The 21,211-nt window shown below is 32.6% G+C and overlaps 1 long non-coding RNA gene across 1 annotated transcript in view; it reads right to left on the bottom strand.

Annotated features, from left to right (window-relative positions):
• The window catches only part of LOC142236353 (uncharacterized), a 170,686-nt gene that overhangs the window by 99,066 nt on the left and 50,409 nt on the right, over positions 1 to 21,211 (bottom strand). The window contains exon 2 of the long non-coding RNA XR_012721999.1: positions 2,549 to 2,670. This is a non-coding gene — a long non-coding RNA (uncharacterized LOC142236353). The remainder of the gene's footprint in view (positions 1 to 2,548; positions 2,671 to 21,211) is intronic.

The raw sequence follows: 21,211 nt of genomic DNA, 5'->3' as shown, positions 1-21,211 counted from the left end.
GAATTTATGTGCGTTTGTGTCTGCGGGGAGATTGGGTGACAAATGATAAATTGGGTTAGCCAGCCAATTGATAACAGCTCTACATAATTGAAAATGAGCTGAGAATGGGAATTTGTTTTTTCATATGCTTCTTACGAAGGGGATGAATAGTAAATAAATGTTTAGCTTCTGGTCACTTGGGTAACCCAATTTGAGTAATTGGCCAACTAGCGACTTTTGTCACATGCCTTGGTCAAATATTTGAAAAATTTTCCATATTTATTAAGGAGCACAAATCTTAGAGATAATTAACATTTCTGGGGAAATTTAGGTTATGATTTTGAATGATGAGAACAAATGAACTAGGGTGCCCAAAGAATTTATTTCGAATGATTAGACACTTTTTTCGGCCATAAAGAATTCAGTTTTTGGGCTTGGGCCATTTATTTTGGGAGGGAGATTCTTTCGATGAATTTCAAATGAAATTCTTAAAGCGTAAAAAATTAATTAATTTAAAGAACAACCTCAACGAAGTCAGGCATTGTGAGTATGGTAGTTTAAGAAACGCCACCCAACAATGGCCAGATGAATTTATTTAACCGTTAATGAGTTTTAGAAATTAAAACACAACCTATAACAATGGCTCTGGAACATTTCTTCTTTTGTCTTCGAGACAATGGCTTAAATGCACTTTTTCCATGTTAATTATGCGGGACTCGATTCAATGTCGACAATTTTTAACAGCAAGGAAAAAAACCAAGGTGAGGGAAGGAATACCATTTGAAATTAAAAGACAGTAACAATGTTCCAGTGAACAAAGTTCACTAACTCCGCACAATGCATAGCACACGGCCAATGAAATGCTCAACATAAATTTTGATTGAGGGTGGTACACTTTAAGAAATCAAATCTATACACACATATGTTGTCCAGAGATGGTCTGTATCAAACTTTTCAAGGTTTGCGACTGTCGCAAAGTTGTAAACGTCACATGCACGTCGTAAATGTAGAAAAAGTGGTAAACGTCGCAAACTTCAAATACTTTAGACCCTTCAGATAGGCAGCGAATGATATCCAAAATGATGATATATCCGAAGAAGTTTCAATTGTCAGGAATGTTCACAAAATTATTAACGAGTTTAAAAAACTTGAGAATATAGTTATTTCAATTGGAAACTCGAAGCCAAAATTACTGTAAACTACTCGATGGTGCAGTAAACGTGACGGTCGGAACTCGCTCATGGTCAACCTTTCAAAAATTACTGCAGAAATTGGAAGGAAGGAAAACTACTTAAGTCTTACATAAGTGAATTGCTGTTTAGAGAGAATTTTATAAAATCACTTTTTGGTTTATTAGAGCCAATTTCCATACTAATTAAAAATTTTCAAAATTGTAGCTACACCGAAAGAATTCTCTTCGTTAATTTTACGAAGAATTCTTCATTAACTATTCTTCCTGAATTCTTCATTAAAATAACGAAATTTTCATTCATTTTCTTAAATTTTACGAAGAACATTTTACGAATATACGAAACTTCTACGAAACATTCTACATTAACTTTTCTTCGTAAAAAGTTCGTACTTTTAACGAAACTTTCTTCATATTTCATGAATTTTGTGAAGAAGTTTTTACGAATATTTTACGAAACATTCTGCGTTAAAATTTCTTCATAAAAAGTACGAAACATTTTCTTTGAAATAACGAAGAAGTTTCATTGAAGTTGTAAAATTTCCGTTCGCGGCATTAAATTGTCTTTTATAATGTGCTTGAGTGTATTCCTTTATTCTATTTTTTATGCAAGTCTATGCTACTTCTCATTTGGGTGATAGCGCGCTATGAATAAAAGTGAAGCAATAAAACTAAAAATTATTCAAAAACTTAAGATGTAAAGTCGTGATGTCATTTTTCACACTTGCAACTACAACCAAATGCACTTTCGACTATAAATTTTTTTTCTAAAAGTTCGAACATTTTTCAGAAAAAAGTACGAAAGTTTTTCGTAAAAAGTACGAACATTTTTCATAAAAACTACGAAAATTTTTCATAAAAAGTACGAAACATTTTCATAAAAAGAACGAAATTGTTTCATAAAAAGTACGAAGAAAATTCTTTCGGTGTAGTCATTCGTTGATACAACTAAAGCTTGGATGGACATTATGGACCACGAAAACCAAAAATAGTTTGAAGTGGTGAATTAGAGATGTAAATCTAGTAGAGTTTAGAATAAATACAATATAAAGCATTTTTTGCATACCTTTTATCGGGGAGCTTAACTAAATTAAATTAAAAAATATTCACAATTTCTTTAATTCCAAATTAGGTTTTCTACACTAAGTTTACGACTTTTGCGACATACGTATTATACCGTCGTAAACGTATGTCGTAAAAGTCACAGTTTGCGACAAGCCAACCATGGCCAAAATCATGGTTAGAGATAAGCCTAAAAGATGTCCAAGAAGTCGAATCTGAGAATCGATATTTTGTATGTGCTGGTGTTAACCCTGATATTACCTAATGTTGCATATATGTCATGTTTAGCATTATATTGTTAATTTATATTTAACTTACCGATTTCCATTAAGAATTTTTGGATAGTGTTGTGCAATCTGGTATCCAGTTGATTTATTCTAAACTGTACGCGTGTTCAGTGAGCGATTGTTCGTTGTAGAGTTAATTGGCCAAAAAGACTCCTAAAAATATAAAACAAGTAATTGTTTTATTACAAAATTTCGTAAACAATAGAAATAGAGAAAAGTCAGAAAATGAGTAACATTAACAAATATGAGTTCAATGTTTAGTTTATTCTAACAAACGTTTCCATTTAAATAAAGGGTGGTTAAAATTTCAAGGGCCGATGTTGATTTTGAATAAAACACAAACTATTTAGGAAATTATTGTAATTTTATTTTATTATGATATATTGGTATTACTCAATTATGTATGGAACAAAATTTCGGCCAAATGGGCGCCGCGACCTCGGTGGCACACCTTCATCCGATGGTCCAAATTTTCGATGACTCTGAGGCATAATGGAGGTTCTATGCCGTTAATGTGCCGAATTATCTCATCCTTTAGCTCTTGAATTGTTGCTGGCTTATCGACGTACACCTTTTCCTTCAAATAACCCCAAAGAAAAAAGTCCAAGGGTGTTAAATCATATGATCTTGGCGGCCAATTGACATCGCCATTACGTGAGATAACACGGCCATTGAATTTGTTGCGCAAAAGAGCCATTGTTTCGTTAGCTGTGTGGCAAGTGGCACCGTCCTGCTGAAACCACATATCGTCCACATCCATATCTTCCAATTCGGGCCATAAAAAGTTCGTTATCATCTCACGTTAGCGAACACCATTCACAGTAACTGCCTGACCGGCCTCATTTTGGAAAAAATACGGCCCGATGATGCCGCCAGCCCATAAACCGCACCAAACAGTCACTCTTTGTGGGTGCATTGGTTTTTCGACAATCACTCTTGGATTCTCATTCGCCCAAATACGGCAATTCTGTTTATTGACGAATCCACTGAGGTGAAAATGTGCCTCATCACTGAAGATGATTTTCTTCGAAAATTGATCATCCACTGTTGCCATTTCTTGGAACCATTTAACACGTTGTTGGATTGTGTATCTCTCCATGGTTCAAATTGAGTAAGTCTGAAATACAGAAATGTCAAATAAAATTCGGAAAAAACTTGGCGTTTAGGTGTGGTCCACATTCAACATCGGCCCTTACAATTTAACCACTTTCTTTGCCATGGGTTCTTCTAACTCCCTGTCCATTGTGTTCACTTATTTTTTCTTGTAGTGTACGATTCTAATCTAGTTGCTATCTAAGTCACCCCCTCACTAGCCCAGGGCAAAGGTATGGGATATATTACACGTGATCAAAGAAAATTCAGTTAATTAGGTTCACTACCATGGCATTGCCCATTCTAGAGTGTTACCCCTCTTTTTGGGTCGGTTGTTTTTTATTTGATTTCTATTTCCTTCATTTATTAAATTTTTATGAGACAATAATGTGACGCGGTACTTTGAATTAAATTAATTTTTAAATGTGGAAAATTTTTCTTTTACCAAGAGAACCTGTGTCGTTGTTGGTAGCAGAAAGTGGAAAGCCAAGACCTGGAATGGGACCACGGGCGCATTTGTTTGCCATGAAAATGCATTTAATAGAAACAAAGCAATTACAATTAATTGTCGCCTCAGCTTATTGAAGATTGAATGGGCGAAAGCAATTTCCAATTTCAATGGCCATAATCGAATTTCACAATTTAAATAAATTTCCATTGAGGTAGATGGTGGGGGGTAGAGCAAGGCGTGAAGGCAGCTGCTATTTCACACTTTTCTCAACATTCATATACGAGTATGTAAATGGCCAAAGAGTTATGTGTCCTGGTACTGGCCACGTCTGTTTGAAGGCCAGCCCCAATTCACACGAGTGTGCCATGTCATTCCGGGATCTATTTAAAAAATAAATTAAAATTGTAATTAGATCCTTTGATACAACAAAAGCGGCTCAATTAAAAAGGACCATTCATGGCAAACAAATGTGCTATACGCCAATAATGGTCATATCGTCAACACCACTAAGGCAATACATTGGTGCTGGTCGCGATAAATCTATAAATCTGTATGAGGTTTCCAACAAGCCCCATATGTATGCGCAAGCCATCAAAGCTTCTACACCAACCATACTCGTATTTGTATATATGTGTGCGATGATGTGTGGGTGTGTTTGTGTGAAACCAGCAGGTATTTGAAATTAGATAAAATCAAATTAACACAGCAATTGTAAATTGCCATCTCTCCCAGATGACATGGAATAAAACCGAAACCAGGACCTGGGATCAAAATTGTTTCCATCATCAATAGATGGCTGAATGGCCTCAGTGGTATGTCGCTTGTATGCATTCGCTTACGATGCCACAGCAAAAAGGGCAATACCGGTCTTTCATTTATTTTATAGAAATAAAACATTCACTCAATTTAAATTTGCATGTAATGATGTTTCTATTGTGTCTACACATATAGTATAGGTATTAGGGAGGAATGGTAAATTGCAGGCATCGCCCAACAAAATATGCAAACAAGTAACAATCATATCCAGAGAGCATAATATAATATTCCCCCATCTCAATCAAGAAACAGAAAAAAATGTACTTTGTTTAAGTTTAATTTATTTTATTTTTAATTTCCACAGCCATATGAATATGTTATTATCCAATATTGAGATGGTGGTCACTACATAATTTAAATGGCGCCCAACGTGGGGCAGTATCAGTTAGAAAATGCATAGATGAACTAAAGTTTAATTTTACTGATAAACTCTGATACTTCCTTACAAATATAATGCGACAAGAAGGAAATTAGCTCAATATGAAGGTTCAGGACAGTTCCCAACCGTTTGGACTTTTGGATGTTAGTGTCTGCCGTTCTCTATATAAAATCCAAAATTATGTATCGCATGCTTCAGTTACAAATGAAAGCTACCAAAAATGTTAATATTATTGTAATTGACCAAGGCATATCCTTTGCGACAAGAATACCCCCAAGACCTGAGCAAGACCGGATATTCTGACAAGTAGACAATTTGGTTCATATTGGCCAAATGGAGGGCGAACAAGGAACAAAATGTTTCCCTCCAAAAATAGCATTGTACTCTTGAAATTTGTTTGAGGTGATCATATGACTTCTCTGCGTTTAGAAATGTAAAAAGTCTCCCATTTCGGCTAAAGCTACTATGGTCAATATTCAAGAGTTTGCCTGAAATTTGAAATTTAATGCCAAAGGCCGGCCATATCAATTCATTCTGTGATACAGTCCCCATAAAACTTTTACAAAATGATTAATTTGAATAACCACAGTAGTGAATATGTTCCAAATTTCATAAAGTCCATTTTTAAATCAAAAACTCTGCTTAAATAATTTTCCTAATGGAATAAGATTTACATTCTATATAAACAAACTCAGAAGTGATACATAATTGGCTCAAAGTGCAAAGTACATCCTTTTAGGATATACTTTGAAACTAATGACTCAGGAAGAGTTTCCAAATATTTTTGCTAGGAAATAATAGATCGATCAATTCAATTGGTGATTAATTGATATATATGTGATCTAGTACCTATACATATCCTTTCCTTATTGCTGATAACAATCGTTCCTTCCCATTATCCTAGATGGACTTGGGCACAGTAAATGAAGCTTACCGATTCTCTGTGCTTGTTCCAGGCCAAGCTATTTTGTTTAAATTTAATATGTGACCAAAGAAATCAATTGCATCATTACCACAATTCCTAACTGCATATGATGCATTCACGGGATAAACCTGCAATATCAACAATAGAATTGGCGAAGCGCACACCAAAACACACTGAATATTCATATTCGTGTTTTACATTTGCGGTTTTGTATCCTTTACTCGGAACAAGTGGCAAACAAGCATGGACATTTGAATAAATATGGACCAGCAGAGGCTACATCACTACTTAAAGCCACATTATTTAACAAATTGTTTTCTATGTGATATCCATATACTATATATACCTTTGGGTTCTGGTAAAGCTAGAGATGTAATAATCGTATATGAATCGGATACTTAGGTTAACTGAGTGACTGCTAGAGTCACTCAGCCTGTAAGACCAACAGAATAATTCTATTATAACTCACAGATGTCACATCCATCAGACAATATTCAGTGATAAGAGAGATGAACACGAAGTGGAGTCACATTGCTCGGCATAATCTAATTGAGTCGGAAACGTACAAAAGATCTTAATAATATTATATGAATAAATGAATGAATCTTAATAATATTATATGAATAAATAAAAAAACAACCGGTTTCCCCAAAAATAAATGGTCGAACCATCTCACCAATTTTACAGCAAATGGAAATTTGCAAATATTAAAACTTATTATAAATGACCACAATTTTAACCAACAAACCACGTGTACTGCGGACAGAATACAACACACTAGAAATATAATAATAAGCGATGGTCGTTTGGTCAGAGAACAGAAGTTTGCTGCATTCATTTATTTATTTGCCATTCAATCCCTGGTCCACAATCCCGAATCTGGTGGCATTAGTTACTTTTGTTCACAGGTATAGGTGCGTGTACAAAAATACACGCGTACGAAAAGGGATGCTGATATCCACACATACCTTAGCTACTATTGCGGGAAGGTCTAAATGGGAAAGGCGGAGAATATCTAGTGGTGCATTCACTTTAATTTTGTGTTAACATTTAAATAAAGCATGGGAGTAAACTCCTCATAGTTGTTGCAAACCATAATGGTGTTGTGTTTTTATCTGTAGTTGATGTTTTAGTAAATTTGAAATATGGTTGGGGGCCACGATACCAGTCCGTTGTAATTTTTCTAAGGACCAATATGAATAACATTCATTCATTACTAAAAGTACTTTGGTGAGTTTGTAGACATTATGGCAAATTATGGCTAGTGCTTGCGTCCTTTTCCAACCTCCCACCTTTTCGAATTATTCCAAATTTGCTGCTGGTTGAATATATCAACACTTTAAAGGCAACAGTAACACCATTGCAATGTCCGAAGTGCAACTTGCAGAATGATTGTGTGAATGGCAACCTCATTTATAACCACCAGTTAAAGTTCTATGGAACCATTTAATTCCAATAATGGGTTGGTGCTATAAGCTTGGGTGAATTATTTTTGTCATTTGAATTGCATTGTCAATGTAATCCCCGATTAATTCGATCGAGATTGGATTTTAAATTTATTGAAATCGCTTTTTGTTTTATTGAAATTGTTCAAGGTGTCATAGTCACACAACTATTCGCAAGGACTTCAAAATGAAATGATTGGTAAGAGTGAGCCAAGGCAAAGAGGCACACAAGTTGCCCTTTGGCAGTTAATCTACTATTAATCTTACTGTAAATCCGCCAAGACTTTCTGACACATAAGCTACATTATTCATACACTCAAACATATATGTTCTCTTGTACTTATACGCTACACTTGAAAAAATAAAAATGCAATGGAATTTGTCGAAGTGAAAATTATTAGTAAATGGAATTTCTAAAATACTATATAGACGACCTTGTATCGTATTCTTGTTTCTTCCTCCAATTATACTTGGAAATTTTTGATGTATGAAAAAAGATCAGAAAGATATAAATCTCTCAATCATGGACCATTGTTCAATGCTGTTCACATATTAACTTAAGACAATCATTTCTACTGGTTTTTTATTTGTGATCTCATTATTTTATAAATACATACAAGGTCGTGGGTTCGATTCCTGCTTCGACCGAACACCAAAAAGTTTTTTTTCAGCGGTGGATTATCCCACCTCAGTAATGCTGGTGACATTTCTGAGGGTTTAAAAGCTTCTCTAATTGGTTTCACTGCAATGTGGAACGCCGTTCGGACTCGACTATAAAAAGGAGGTCCCTTGTCATTGAGCTTAACATGGAATCGGGCAGCACTCAGTGATAAGAGAGAAGTTCATCACTGTGGTTCACAATGTACTGAATAGTTTAAGTGAGCCTGATACATCGGGCTGCCACCTAACCTAACCTAACCTATCCACCCAAAATGTCAGCCATATGAGATCTAACATAAATATATATCCGATGGATATTCCAGTTTTTAAAACAATAACCATATAGCACATTTCATGATATCCTCTAGAAACTGGCCTATACCCATATATTTATACCTATAAAATATACCACTTCTACATCAATTCTTTCTTCTAAGGATCTCGTTGAAAGATTCCGTAAAATATTTCGTTATATTTTCTTTACAATGTACTGAATATTTCAAATAACAAAGAACAAGAGAGTGCCATTCAGTGGCTGCTTGCTAAATTGTAAAGTCCATTCGATTGTCGACTTCATATATTATCGTAAATTTGCACGTGAAAAATTCTAGCCAAGTCAAGAAAATGCTCAAGAGAATGAAGCCACGATGAAACACCTTCGTCCAAAGCTCTACAAAAGATGAGACCTACATGCAGCCATGGTAATAAAATTGAAACCAGCGCTGCCTCAAGAGGAAATGTGATTAAGTTGCGCAGCGCAAAAATCCAATTTTTATAACTCGGCTCTTCGCATAACAATGGCAAGAATAAAAAAGAGGAAATAAATGCCACAAAAAAAATGCACATTGACTTTGTTATTTCACTGACTCCTCGCTCACTAGATGACTCCTGTGACTAGTGTCTGAGAGTGTACATTTCAATTTTGACTCTGTTCGTTTTGTGGGGGCCCCAAAGACCATCACCATCTCAGTGGGTGTGAGCGTATATGGATTTTGTCTACGAGTATGAGTATTTGGTCCATATGAGTAGGACCGTGAAAATGTGTGTGTATATATTCATTCACATATGAGAGGCTTGACAGGGTAATAATCATAAATTTCTATACAACTACACACGGCATGTTTATTTATTCATTTTTGGATTTACATTGGTAACTACACAAAGATTATTATTATTATTATTGGGTCCACAAACAAAAATATACGGATGAACCAACAAAGACGAGTTCATAAAAATATATACGATCGCATGAATATATATATGATGCTTAAGAGAGATATTCTTATAATAATCAAAGCCAGAATCTAATTTGTACTACACGTAGAGGAAAAAAGAAGTTTGGGTAAAAAAATGCATATTACAAAAGGATTTACTTTAAGTGAAAAAAAACTTGTATATTTATAGAAGCTGTTCTATTGTTTGGATTGTACAAACATAATATTCATCGCATGAAACCTATATATTTTTGAGTATCCAAAACTTAACTTCCAGTTTGTTAACATTAGTTTACTTTCATTAAAATATCTTAAAAATATTTGTATTTGCATACAGACAATAACACCCTAAAAAAAATCGCCTCTGTAAGATATACCCCAAACACCTTCTGCTTCAAGCATATATATATATATATATATATATATATATATATATATATATATATATATATATATATATATATATATATATATATATATATATATATATATATATATATATATATATATATATATATATATATATATATATATATATATATACATATATATATATATATATATATATATATATATATATATATATATATATATATATATATATATATATATATATATATATATATATATATATATATATATATATATATATATATATATATATATATTTTCAGGATTGGTCCAAACAAAATATTGTTTGTATTGGTCAAACATATTATTTTTCATCTCAGGGCATACACTGGCAGTAAAAAAATTTTAATGCAATTTTCTTTTTGGGGATATATTTTTAAGGCGTCAATCTGTTACTTCAATTCTTGTACTTGCAGCATACTCTCTCTTTCTAAACACATATATGTTTATAGGCTACTTCTAAATTAATATATGTTTGCATCCAAACATATTATATTTACAAAAGTTTTATGTCCCAAACATAATATGTTCTAACATGTTAACTTATATGTCCCAAACATGTTATGCTAGTTTATGAACATTATATGCTTGCACTTAAAAATATTGTGATAAAAAAATTGTGTTCCAAACATATAATTTTTACACCCAAACATATGAAAAACAGTCTTTTTCGTTCGTGAAGAGCGGTTTGTAATTTATATCAAAACATAAAGATAAACAAAACCAAATTATAAATTTCTTCGCGAAGTCTATTTTCTTTGGCACTCCGTTTTATTTTCTCCGAATGCACATTACTTTATGTTGGCTGTTTTTGCAAACTGCCCAATAAAATGCATCTCTGAATATGATTTCCTTTACACTCAAAAAAAGTGAACTCTCTATTTCACTAAAGCCAATTTAACTTTATTTTAGTTCATGGAATTATTATGTTTCGAGAAAGTTTCCTTTACTCTAATAATTTTTTGTGTACGTTAGTTAGATTAACTAAAACCGAGGAAAAAAATATACTCAAATGAAACATAAAGATTAACTAAATTCGTGTCTTCCACAAAATAGTTCAGAATTTCTTTAAATTTGTAAATTTTTCCAAAAATGCGTCCATCATGAACTTCGTATGTCACTAAAGACATTCTTGCAATTTAGAACTCCAAGTTTTTCCTTCAAACTACAAAATTTTCTTTAACAAGTGAAAAAACTTAGTTATGTCTAATAAATTTTCTTGAATTTGTCGAAAAATATTTACTTATTTTTATGACATCGGCGTGATGCCAACGTTTGTAATACTGTTTAGTTAAAATTTTCTACAAATATTCAAAATTTTCTACAATTAACCGAAAGTTTTCTTCCTGGTGGGTTCACTGTTGTTTCAGTGTATTGAAGGCTGTACAGTGACCTGAAACCTATATTTCGATATCTATCCTAATAAAAAAATTAAAATCTAATTTTTAAAAAAGTTTTAGTTAGTAGGAAAATACACATTTGTCTAATGAAATAAATCCCAATTCTTTAAGACAATGTAAAAATCAAAAGACTTGAAAAATGTTTGCTTAAAAGATAAACTTCGTTCAACCCAATTTAATTATTTGTGTGGAATATATTTATTTTTTTTAGTTTAAATTTGATGGCTTTCAATTGATGACTTTCATGTTTAGTTTTAAATTGATGACTTTCATCATGGAAAAACTAAAGTTTTAATAGATCTCAAAACTATTTTCCAATTTACATTAATTTTAGTGCTTATATCATTTACAGTGATTTCCATGACATGTGTCTGCGTTCGTAGCAGCATTTAATAGACATTTGGTGGCCGCATTCCCATACGCCAATGCAATGAATGATTAATGTAGCATCTTCATTCTGTCTCTATTGTTAGCATAAAATATTCGAGGTCGGTCTAGTGGTTGCATCTGTTTCTTGTCTATCAATACGCTTTATGATTTGGAGCTATCATTTTCTCACTTTCACAGAGATATTGTTTCCGCTGTTGTTGTACCTAACCATGTCTCTTAGGGCAGTAAAAAAAATTACAAAATAATGAAGGTTTAATATGTATCTATGCTAATGTGAAGCGCATACATTAGCACCTGACAGATTACAAGTCTAATTAATTTTTTGTATCTTCGTCGTAGCCCCCACTCTCTTTTGGTGAGTTAACATGGTTTAACCCTTTGCCGAGTGACCTCTGGCATTTGAAAAATGCCAGCTTGAAAAAAGATAATTCTCATAACGACTGATAACATGGTGCGCAGCGTAGCATAGCCCAACACTCTCATATCATCAGCATTTCATGTGATACTGAATGTATACCTGCATTCTCGGGCACATAAATTCTTTGATATAATATCTTAAGGTGGGTCGTGAATAATTGGGATGTGATGCCATTGAAAAAGGTAAAAAGACAAACTCAAGTCATACAAACAAAACGTGACATAGCCATAAGAAGTGGCCAGATATCACTAGAGTATACTGAGAGAAAAAATCGTTCGTTTATCTTAATGAATCCTGACGATAATATTGAACTAACGTATTAATTAATACAATGATCGGCTTCGTAGTTCATTTCGTGGTATTAATAAATGTTAGTAAATAAATACCAATTTTTTAGTGAAGGAATTCTAGTAATTTTTTAGTGAAGGAATTTATACACTGAAAAAAAAAGTTTACTTGGATCCAAAGATTTTGACCTTCTCTTAAGGTTTTTGGTATTGATTCCGAGCCAAAGATGCGGCTTCTTTAAAATAAAGACATCTTTGACGGACCTCCCTGGCTTTAAATCTAGGATAAATAAAATTAAAATTAGATACAGATCTCATTCATCGAATCTGTATACTCTTTTTGCGATATATTAATAAAGGTATTTATGTACAAACAAACTCCAATTTAAAATCCAAATTATGACAGGTACTTCAAAGTAAAAACAATTTTCTTAATGTTAAAACAACAAAACTTTAAACTAAAGATGCAATGCCTCTTGGCAAAGTGACCTTTAAGTATGACCCTCACTGGTCATCTCTTATATACGCGCTTATACGAGTAATCTATTATAATTGTTGAATATGTTACCAAAAAATTTAATTTACACCATAAAATATAAAGTAAAGTATATTTATAGTTCTTACACATAAGGTAGATCCTACACTCAACAAAAAAGTTTACTTGAATCTAAAGATTTTGACCTCACCCTAAGGATTTTGGTATTGATTCTGAACCAAAGATGCTACTTTTTTTTAAATAAAGACATGTTTGAAACCTATGTGGCTTTAAATCTAGGATCACTAAAAAATAAAATTATGATAGAGATTTCATTTATCGAAATTTCATTCTTTTTTCAAGGTATATTAATAAAGCTATTAACGTACAAACAAATGCCAGTTTAAAAATCCAAATTACAACGGATAATTCAAAATAAAAAATGTTTTCTAAATTCAAAAAAAAAAAAACTTTACAACAAAGATGCTAATTCCTCAAAATAAGGTTTAGTCTATATTTAAAGCGTTCTTATCTTAAATCTAAAGATTCAAACTTTCAGTTAATTTAAGAACGATTTCTTTAAATCAAAACTGTTTTTCTTTATTTTAAGTAAATATTGCGTTAGTCCAAAAACATAGGATTTTAGCAGAGGGGCGCAAATTTCCAAAATTTGTGTAGTGAATTTAATAGAAAAAAAATTTGAAGCAATGATTATAAAATTTATTTTAATTAAAATTTAATTATTTTAAAGAAATTTGTCCTTAATATTGTATGTAAATTGCGCATCCTAAAATTTAGGTTGCGTAATCTTTAATATTACGTAAAATGTTTTTTTTTCAGTGTATTTAAGGCGATAATTTGCAATAAAGATTTTAATAAAATAAAATAAAAAATTATGCCGACCCACCTTAATATGCAAACACTCTCACATACAATGATACATTAACACAAGGTGCAACGTATACAAGTGTCATCGGTGCGTATAACAAGACTTAAATAAAATTAAATCGTCAAAAGATCAAAGAGCCATTAAAACCCATTTTTATATACAATTTAACGTTAGCATTTTGAACCCTTTCGTAATTATTTTAACTCAACATTTTATTCATTTGCTTGTTCTTGACGCGATTGTGTGTGTGTGTGAGTGTGTACAAGGATTTGTGTCCATGTGTGAATGCTTCTTTGCCGGGGACGATAGTACGTTGTTCTGGGGGAAAATGTATTGTGGGTTTCATCTTTCTTTCTCTACCATTTGGTTCGAATCCATTTAACGCTAACGTGTTTCCATTTTAAGGTTATAGGAAACCTGCACTTTTAATTTATGACTCTTCTGTTTTTTTTTATATTTTTAAATAAAATATTGTATGCTGGATTCTCGGTGCGTAAAAAAGGGTTCCCTGCTCTTTTTTACTCAGATATTTATGGAGTTGCCATTTGGCATGAATACGGTTTGAAGGGGTTTATCAAAACGCCGTATTCGAGCGATTCATGCCACAGGAAGCTGATAGCAGCTAGGAGAGTGGATGGTAAATGGTTAATTGTTTTGTTTTTTGTTGTTTTATTTTGCGCAAAGGGGACGACGATGAAAGCAGATAGTGGGGGCAGACATGGAGGCGTTAAGACAAATGTTAATGAAATTCAAATTTATTAACACTCGCTACGTGTTTGCATTTCATTCTGTGATATCTTTGTAAACAGCAAGAAAATTATGTGAAATAGATGATTTTGGATATAAAATAAATGAGATAATAAAATAAATTCCCCATTCCCGAGTTAAAACGTAATGGAAATGTATAAAAATTGTAATGATGCTACCTTTGGCAAATGGTTATTAAATTTGCATTCCAAGAAATTTTTGGCAAGAGGCTTAAGGTGATGGTATTTTGTAAAAGAAATTTATGACTGTAAGGAAATCATGGTTGAGCAAGCTTCGACGATTAAAAGCCAACAACATGTAAATGTTCTGTAGCAGTAAAAGATAAAAGGAATACCTAATACTACGTGAAGAAAAAGGCTTATAACACATACCAAGAAAATAAATTTTGTTCTAGGTTCAAATTTCCTGATAAAGTCATAAATATTCAATAATATTAGGGAAATTAAAAATATAAATAATTTTTATTACATTTTATTTATGAGCACCTAAAAATTATATTAGAGTATAAGAAAAGTCTTAAAAAGGTAATTTTGGATTGTGATCTACATAATGGTAGGGATCTGCCTGTGGCTAAAATTGCTATTCCGTTGACATTTGAAGGCGAAGGAAAAAATTGATTGTGCCACTTTTTTAAAAAATGATAAAAATATTTTGAAAACAATTGTCAAATATCTTAATTAGAAAGGAACTTACTAAACTATATACTACATTATTAATATTTTGTACAGCCGAAACTAATATAAACCGCAACAATGGATTTCGACCCTACACCGAAAAAAAAGTGAACTGTTTTATAGAAAGAATGAACGACCACGCACGAAAATTGAACTAAATTTTACTCCACATTTTAAGATTTCCACAAAGCGTGTTGGTAAAACTAGGAAATTTTAATGCCCTTTTGTACTTTTTAACTGCAGTTCACGAAAGTACATCATCTCATAGAAGAAAAAATTAACTAAAAGTAAAAAAGGAAATCATTGGCGCCAAATCATGACCATTTTAACCATACAGTGGTTCATTCTTACTATTTTTGGGAATCGTACGAAAATCTTTTTTTGCTTTAGTTCATATTGAACTTATGTCTACGGTCATTGAACTTTATACTCACGTTTAGTTCATAAAATTTTTGAGATATACTTAAAAAAAGTAAGATTTCATTAAGCTGTCGAAAATTTCGATAAAAATAATACGATTTAACTACAAGCAAATAATATTTTTCCAATAAAAATAAGTTAAATTTAGCGTTAGTTTAACTACGGAAATTTTTTTCTGTGTAGTACCTAGTAGGTACTACCTACTGTAGCTATAAAATCCGATCAAAATTGAATTGAAAATTGATTCCAGATATTTGAAAAGCAAAATAGGCCCAATGCAGCGTTTTTATAAAAATTGTATTGCACGTTAAAAAAAAATCAGAAAAAATATAGATTTCTTGATCAGTGCTTCCTCAAAAAGCAAACTATGTTGGGAACACTGTTGCCACATTTGGTAGAATTCTACCAAAAATGGTAGATTTTTTACTGTTTGGTAATTTCGTAGAATTTTTGATGTTTTGGTAGATTTTGAAAAATATTCCTCTCCAACTAAGAAGTACTCAATTTTCTATGCAAATAAAAATCTGACAAAATTTTCTACGGATATAAACATTTTTCAAAATTTTTTATGGAAATTTTAACAAAATTTCCTATGTAAATATATTTTTTTTTATAAAAATTTCTATACAAATAAAATTTTGACAAAATGTTCTGTATATATACAATTGTAACAAAATTTTTCTATAGAAATATTTTTTTTTTATTTCTATAGAAATAAAATTTTGACAAAATTTTCTATAGAAATAAAATTTGAACAACATTTTCTATAAATTCAATTTCATTAAAAATTTTAATTCTCGTTTTAGATCAACTTTCAAAGTCCACTGTGAGTAAGTTCTCCCTATTTGTAAAAGTAGTAACTTTCCTTTGTTGATGAAGGCTAAAATCGTTAAATCATTTAAAATTGAACTCATTTACAATTAAAGGGATATTTTTGGTAGATTATTTTTGGTTGCCGCTCGTAACCGTGGTTGGGAAGCTCTGTGCCATATGCTCAACCTGAACCGTTTGCCCTTTTCTAGAAAAATAGTCCGTTACTATTTTCTTTAGAAAAGGGGAGAATTTGTCAACAATTACTTATTGACAACAAAAAAGGGGCAGCTGAAATGTTAAATATATTTTTGGAAGAAATGATTTAGGGTATTAACTAGTCGGCTTCAGCAGACTTTTAGACTGTCTTACACCTTGCCAAGCTCATGTGGAAAATGAACTTTTCACATGTTATTTAACAAATAATAATGGATCTTATAATTAAACTTTGATTGCTTCGGAAACAAATATTGATTGGAAACAATAACAATTTCTTGTAAACTCTATCGCTGACAAACCCATCGAATATCCTGTACAATTCACAACCCTTGTATGTTATGTGAATACCTCCGCACACAAATACAATTGAACTGTAGGCCAAACTTACCCTATGGCGACGAGATGAAGGCCTTGACAAATAGGTTATGTTAGATTACGGATATAAGAAAGTCAGAAAATAACACAACTTTTTTATAGACGATTTTTTGATATAAGAAAAAGGTTTTTTATAAGCATAACTACATTGAGAAACTCCTCCTAAAATATACTATAAAAATTAGATTTTGTAAAGAAATCTAAAAGTCTCGTTTTACAATTTGAAAATAATATATAAATTTTAAAATTAAATACTAAAAAAATTAAAATTTAATAATTACAAATAAAATCCCAATCATTTTGGACAACACTTCGGTGGTATATATAAAGGTTTGTCCCAAATACATATAATTAAATATCACTCGATCTGGACAGAATTTGATAGACTTCTACAAAATCTATAGACTCAAACTTTAAGTCGGCTAATGCACTAGGGTGGAACACAATGTTAGTAAAAAAGTATGGGAAACATTTAAATCTGAAGCAATTTTAAGGAAACATCGCAAAAGTTTATTTATGATTTATGGCTCGATATATATGTATTACCTTGCATACACAAGGTTGTGGGTTCGATTCCTGCTACGACCGAACACCACAAAGTTTTTCAGCGGTGGATTATCCCACCTCAGTAATGCTGGTGACATTTCTGAGGGTTTCAAAGCTTCTCTAAGTGGTTTCACTGGAATGTGGAACGCCGTTCGGACTCGGCTATAAAAAGGAGGTCCCTTGTCATTGACCTTAACATGGAATCGGGCAGCACTCAGTGATAAGAGAGAAGTTCACCGATGTGGTATCACAACGAACTGAATAGTCTAAGTGAGCCTGATACATCGGGCTGCCACATGCCGTTCGAAAATGGAAGTCCTATATCATTGAGCTAATCACAATGAATTCTAAGCAAGTCTAAATAACGACGCTATCCTAAACAAGTCTAGTCATTATCTTCAAAAATCTTAATTTTCACTCGGTAACATTTCTTATTTGGGCCAGATTCAATACTAAGGGATATTATATACCCATACAACAATGCTCTATTAGATGTCATCGTTTTCAGCTTATGTTCTTTATAATATTAATTTAATAAAATTTTTTGAATGTCCTATGACTGATTAAAACTCATTGAAAGAAAAGTATTTTTCCTACACCAATCTCCTTATTGTAACCAAAAATTTCACGAATATTATGAAAATGTTGGGTTTTTTAAAATATCGTATTTTTATACCCTCCACCATAGGATGGGGGTATATTAACTTTGTCATTCCGTTTGTAACACGTCGAAATGTTGCTCTAAGACCACATAAAGTATATATATTCTGGGTCGTGGTGAAATTCTGAGTCGAACTGAGCATGTCCGTCCGTCCGTCCGTCTGTTGAAATCACGCTAACTTCCGAACGAAACAAGCTATCGTCTTGAAACTTGGCACAAGTAGTTGTTATTGATGTAGGTCGGATGGTATTGCAAATGGGCCATATCGGTCCACTTTTACGTATAGCCCCCATATAAACGGACCCCCAAATTTGGCTTGCGATTGCTCTAAGAGAAGCAAATTTCATCCGATCCGGCTGAAATTTGGTACATGGTATTAGTATATGGTCTATAACAACCATGCAAAAACTGGTCCACATCGGTCCATAATTATATACAGCCCCCATATATACCGATCCGCCGATTTGGCTTACGAGGCCTCTAAGAGAAGCAAATTTCATCCGATCCGGCTGACATTTGGTACATGGTGTTAGTATATGGTCTCTAACAACCATGCAAAAATTGGTCCACATCGGTCCATAATTATATATAGCCCCCATATAAACCGATCCCCCGATTTGGCTTGCGAGGCCTCTAAGAGAAGCAAATTTCATCCGATCCGGTTTATTTATGATCTTTTAGACTAAGCAGCGACGATTTTACAAGGAAAATGTTAGTATTTTGACTATTTTTGTCGAAATCGGAAAAAATTATTTATGTGAGCAATATTTAAATCTGAACCGATTTCAACCAAATTCGGCACGCATAGCTACAATGCTAATTCTACTCCCTGTGCAAAATTTCAACTAAATCGGAGTAAAAAATTGGCCTCTGTGGTCATATGAGAGTAAATCGGGCGAAAGCTATATTTGGGAGCTATATATAAATCTGAACCGATTTCAATCAAATTTGGTACAGACAGTTGGAATATTAATTTTACTTCCTGTGCAAAATTTCAAGTAACTCGGAGTAAAAGATTGGCCTCTGTGGTCATATGAGTGTAAATCGGGCGAACGATATATGTATAGCTATATCTAAATCTGAACCGATTTCAATAAAATTTGGCACACTTGACTACACTACTAATTGTACTCCTAGTGCAAAATTTCAACCAAATTGGGGTAAAACTCTGGCTTCTCAGACCCTATTAGTCCATATCGGCCGAAAGGTATATATGGAAACTATATCTAAATCTGAACCGATGGCACACTTGACTATAGTAGTAATTGTTCTTTTTATGCAAAATCTTAAGCAAATTAGGGAAAAACTTTAGCTTCTGGGGCCATTTAAGTCCATATCGGTCGAAAGATATATATGGGAGCTATATCTAAATTTGAACCTATTTCTTCCAAAATCAATAGGGTTCTATTCTGAGCAAAAATAAAGGGTGATTCTTTCAAGAAATGGACCGGTAAGTTGGCCACCAAGATCATGCGATTTGACGCCTTTAGACTATTTTTTGTGGGGCTACGTCAAGTCTAAAGTCTACAGAAATAAGCCAGCAACTATTCCAGCTTTGGAAGACAACATTTCCGAAGAAATTCGGGCTATTCCGGCCGAAATGCTCGAAAAAGTTGCCCAAAATTGGACTTTCCGAATGGACCACCTAAGACGCAGCCGCGGTCAACATTTAAATGAAATTATCTTCAAAAAGTAAATGTCATGGACCAATCTAACGTTTCAAATAAAGAACCGATGAGATTTTGCAAATTTTATGCGTTTTTTTTTTAAAAAAAGTTATCAAGCTCTTAACAAATCACCCTTTACATACTTGTGCCAAATTTGAAGTCGATTGGACTAAAACTGCAACCTACACTGAAAAAAGTGAACCCACCAGGAAGAAAACTTTCGGTTAATTTTAGAAAATTTTGAATATTTTCAGAAAATTTTAACTAAACAATATTACAAACGCTGGCTCATGCCGATGTCATAAAAATAAGTAAATATTTTTCGACAAATTCAAGAAAATTTATTAATTTTTTTCACTTGTTGAAGAAAATTTTGTAGTTTGAAGGAAAAAATTGAAGTTCAAAATTGCAAGAATGTCTTTAGTGACATACGAAGTTCATGACGAACGCATTTGTAGTAAAATTTACAAATTTAAAGAAATACTGAACAATTTTGTGGAAGACACGAATTTAGTTAATCTTTATGCTTCATTTGTGTATATTTTTTTCTCGGTTTTAGTTAATTTAACTAACATACACAAACAATTATTAGAGTAAAGGAAATTTCCTCCAAACATAATAATTTCATGAACTAAAATAAAGGTAAATTGGCTTTAGTGAAATAGAAAGTTCACTTTTTTTGAGTGTAGACTTTGGTCACAAAAATGTGTTTACAGACAGACGGACATGGCTATAACGACTCAGGAGTCCACACTAAGCATTTTTGCCAAAGACACCATGTGTCTATCTCGTCTCCTTCTGGGTGTTGCAAACATATGCACTAACTTATAATACCCTGTTCCACAGTGTGGCGCAGGGTATAACTAGTAATTATAGGCTAATATATAAGCCATAATATCATTATATGTTCTAGAGTACGTTATGTGTATTTCGTACAACAAACCAAGTCTCGAATGGACATCACTATGATAAATGAATTTTAAAAATAAAATCTTTCGATTGATATACGGAAGAAAGTTATCGTTCGATATACGGAAACAGGGCAGTAGTTTTATAAGTTATCCTTTTGTTCATACTAATAATTGCTTGGCAAACCAAATAGGCCTAAGTAAAAAGGCCTAAGTTTTCTAATGCAGCATTTTAGTTTTCCTACAAACATATGTTTTAGAGAGTGTGTGTGAGAGAGTCCTTTTTTGCAATAAGTTTTGTGGGCTCCATGTATTATGTGCGACAATGTGGTTGGGTAGTCGATGTAACGAAAGACTTTTAATAGTTGTGTTTGTGCGGTTGCACGTACACAAT

This window comes from Haematobia irritans, chromosome 4, assembly GCF_050003625.1.
Source record: "Haematobia irritans isolate KBUSLIRL chromosome 4, ASM5000362v1, whole genome shotgun sequence".
Lineage (NCBI taxonomy): Eukaryota > Metazoa > Arthropoda > Insecta > Diptera > Muscidae > Haematobia > Haematobia irritans.
The sequence above is the reverse complement of the archived record's forward strand: the minus strand, read 5'-3'. Positions and strand labels throughout refer to the sequence as shown.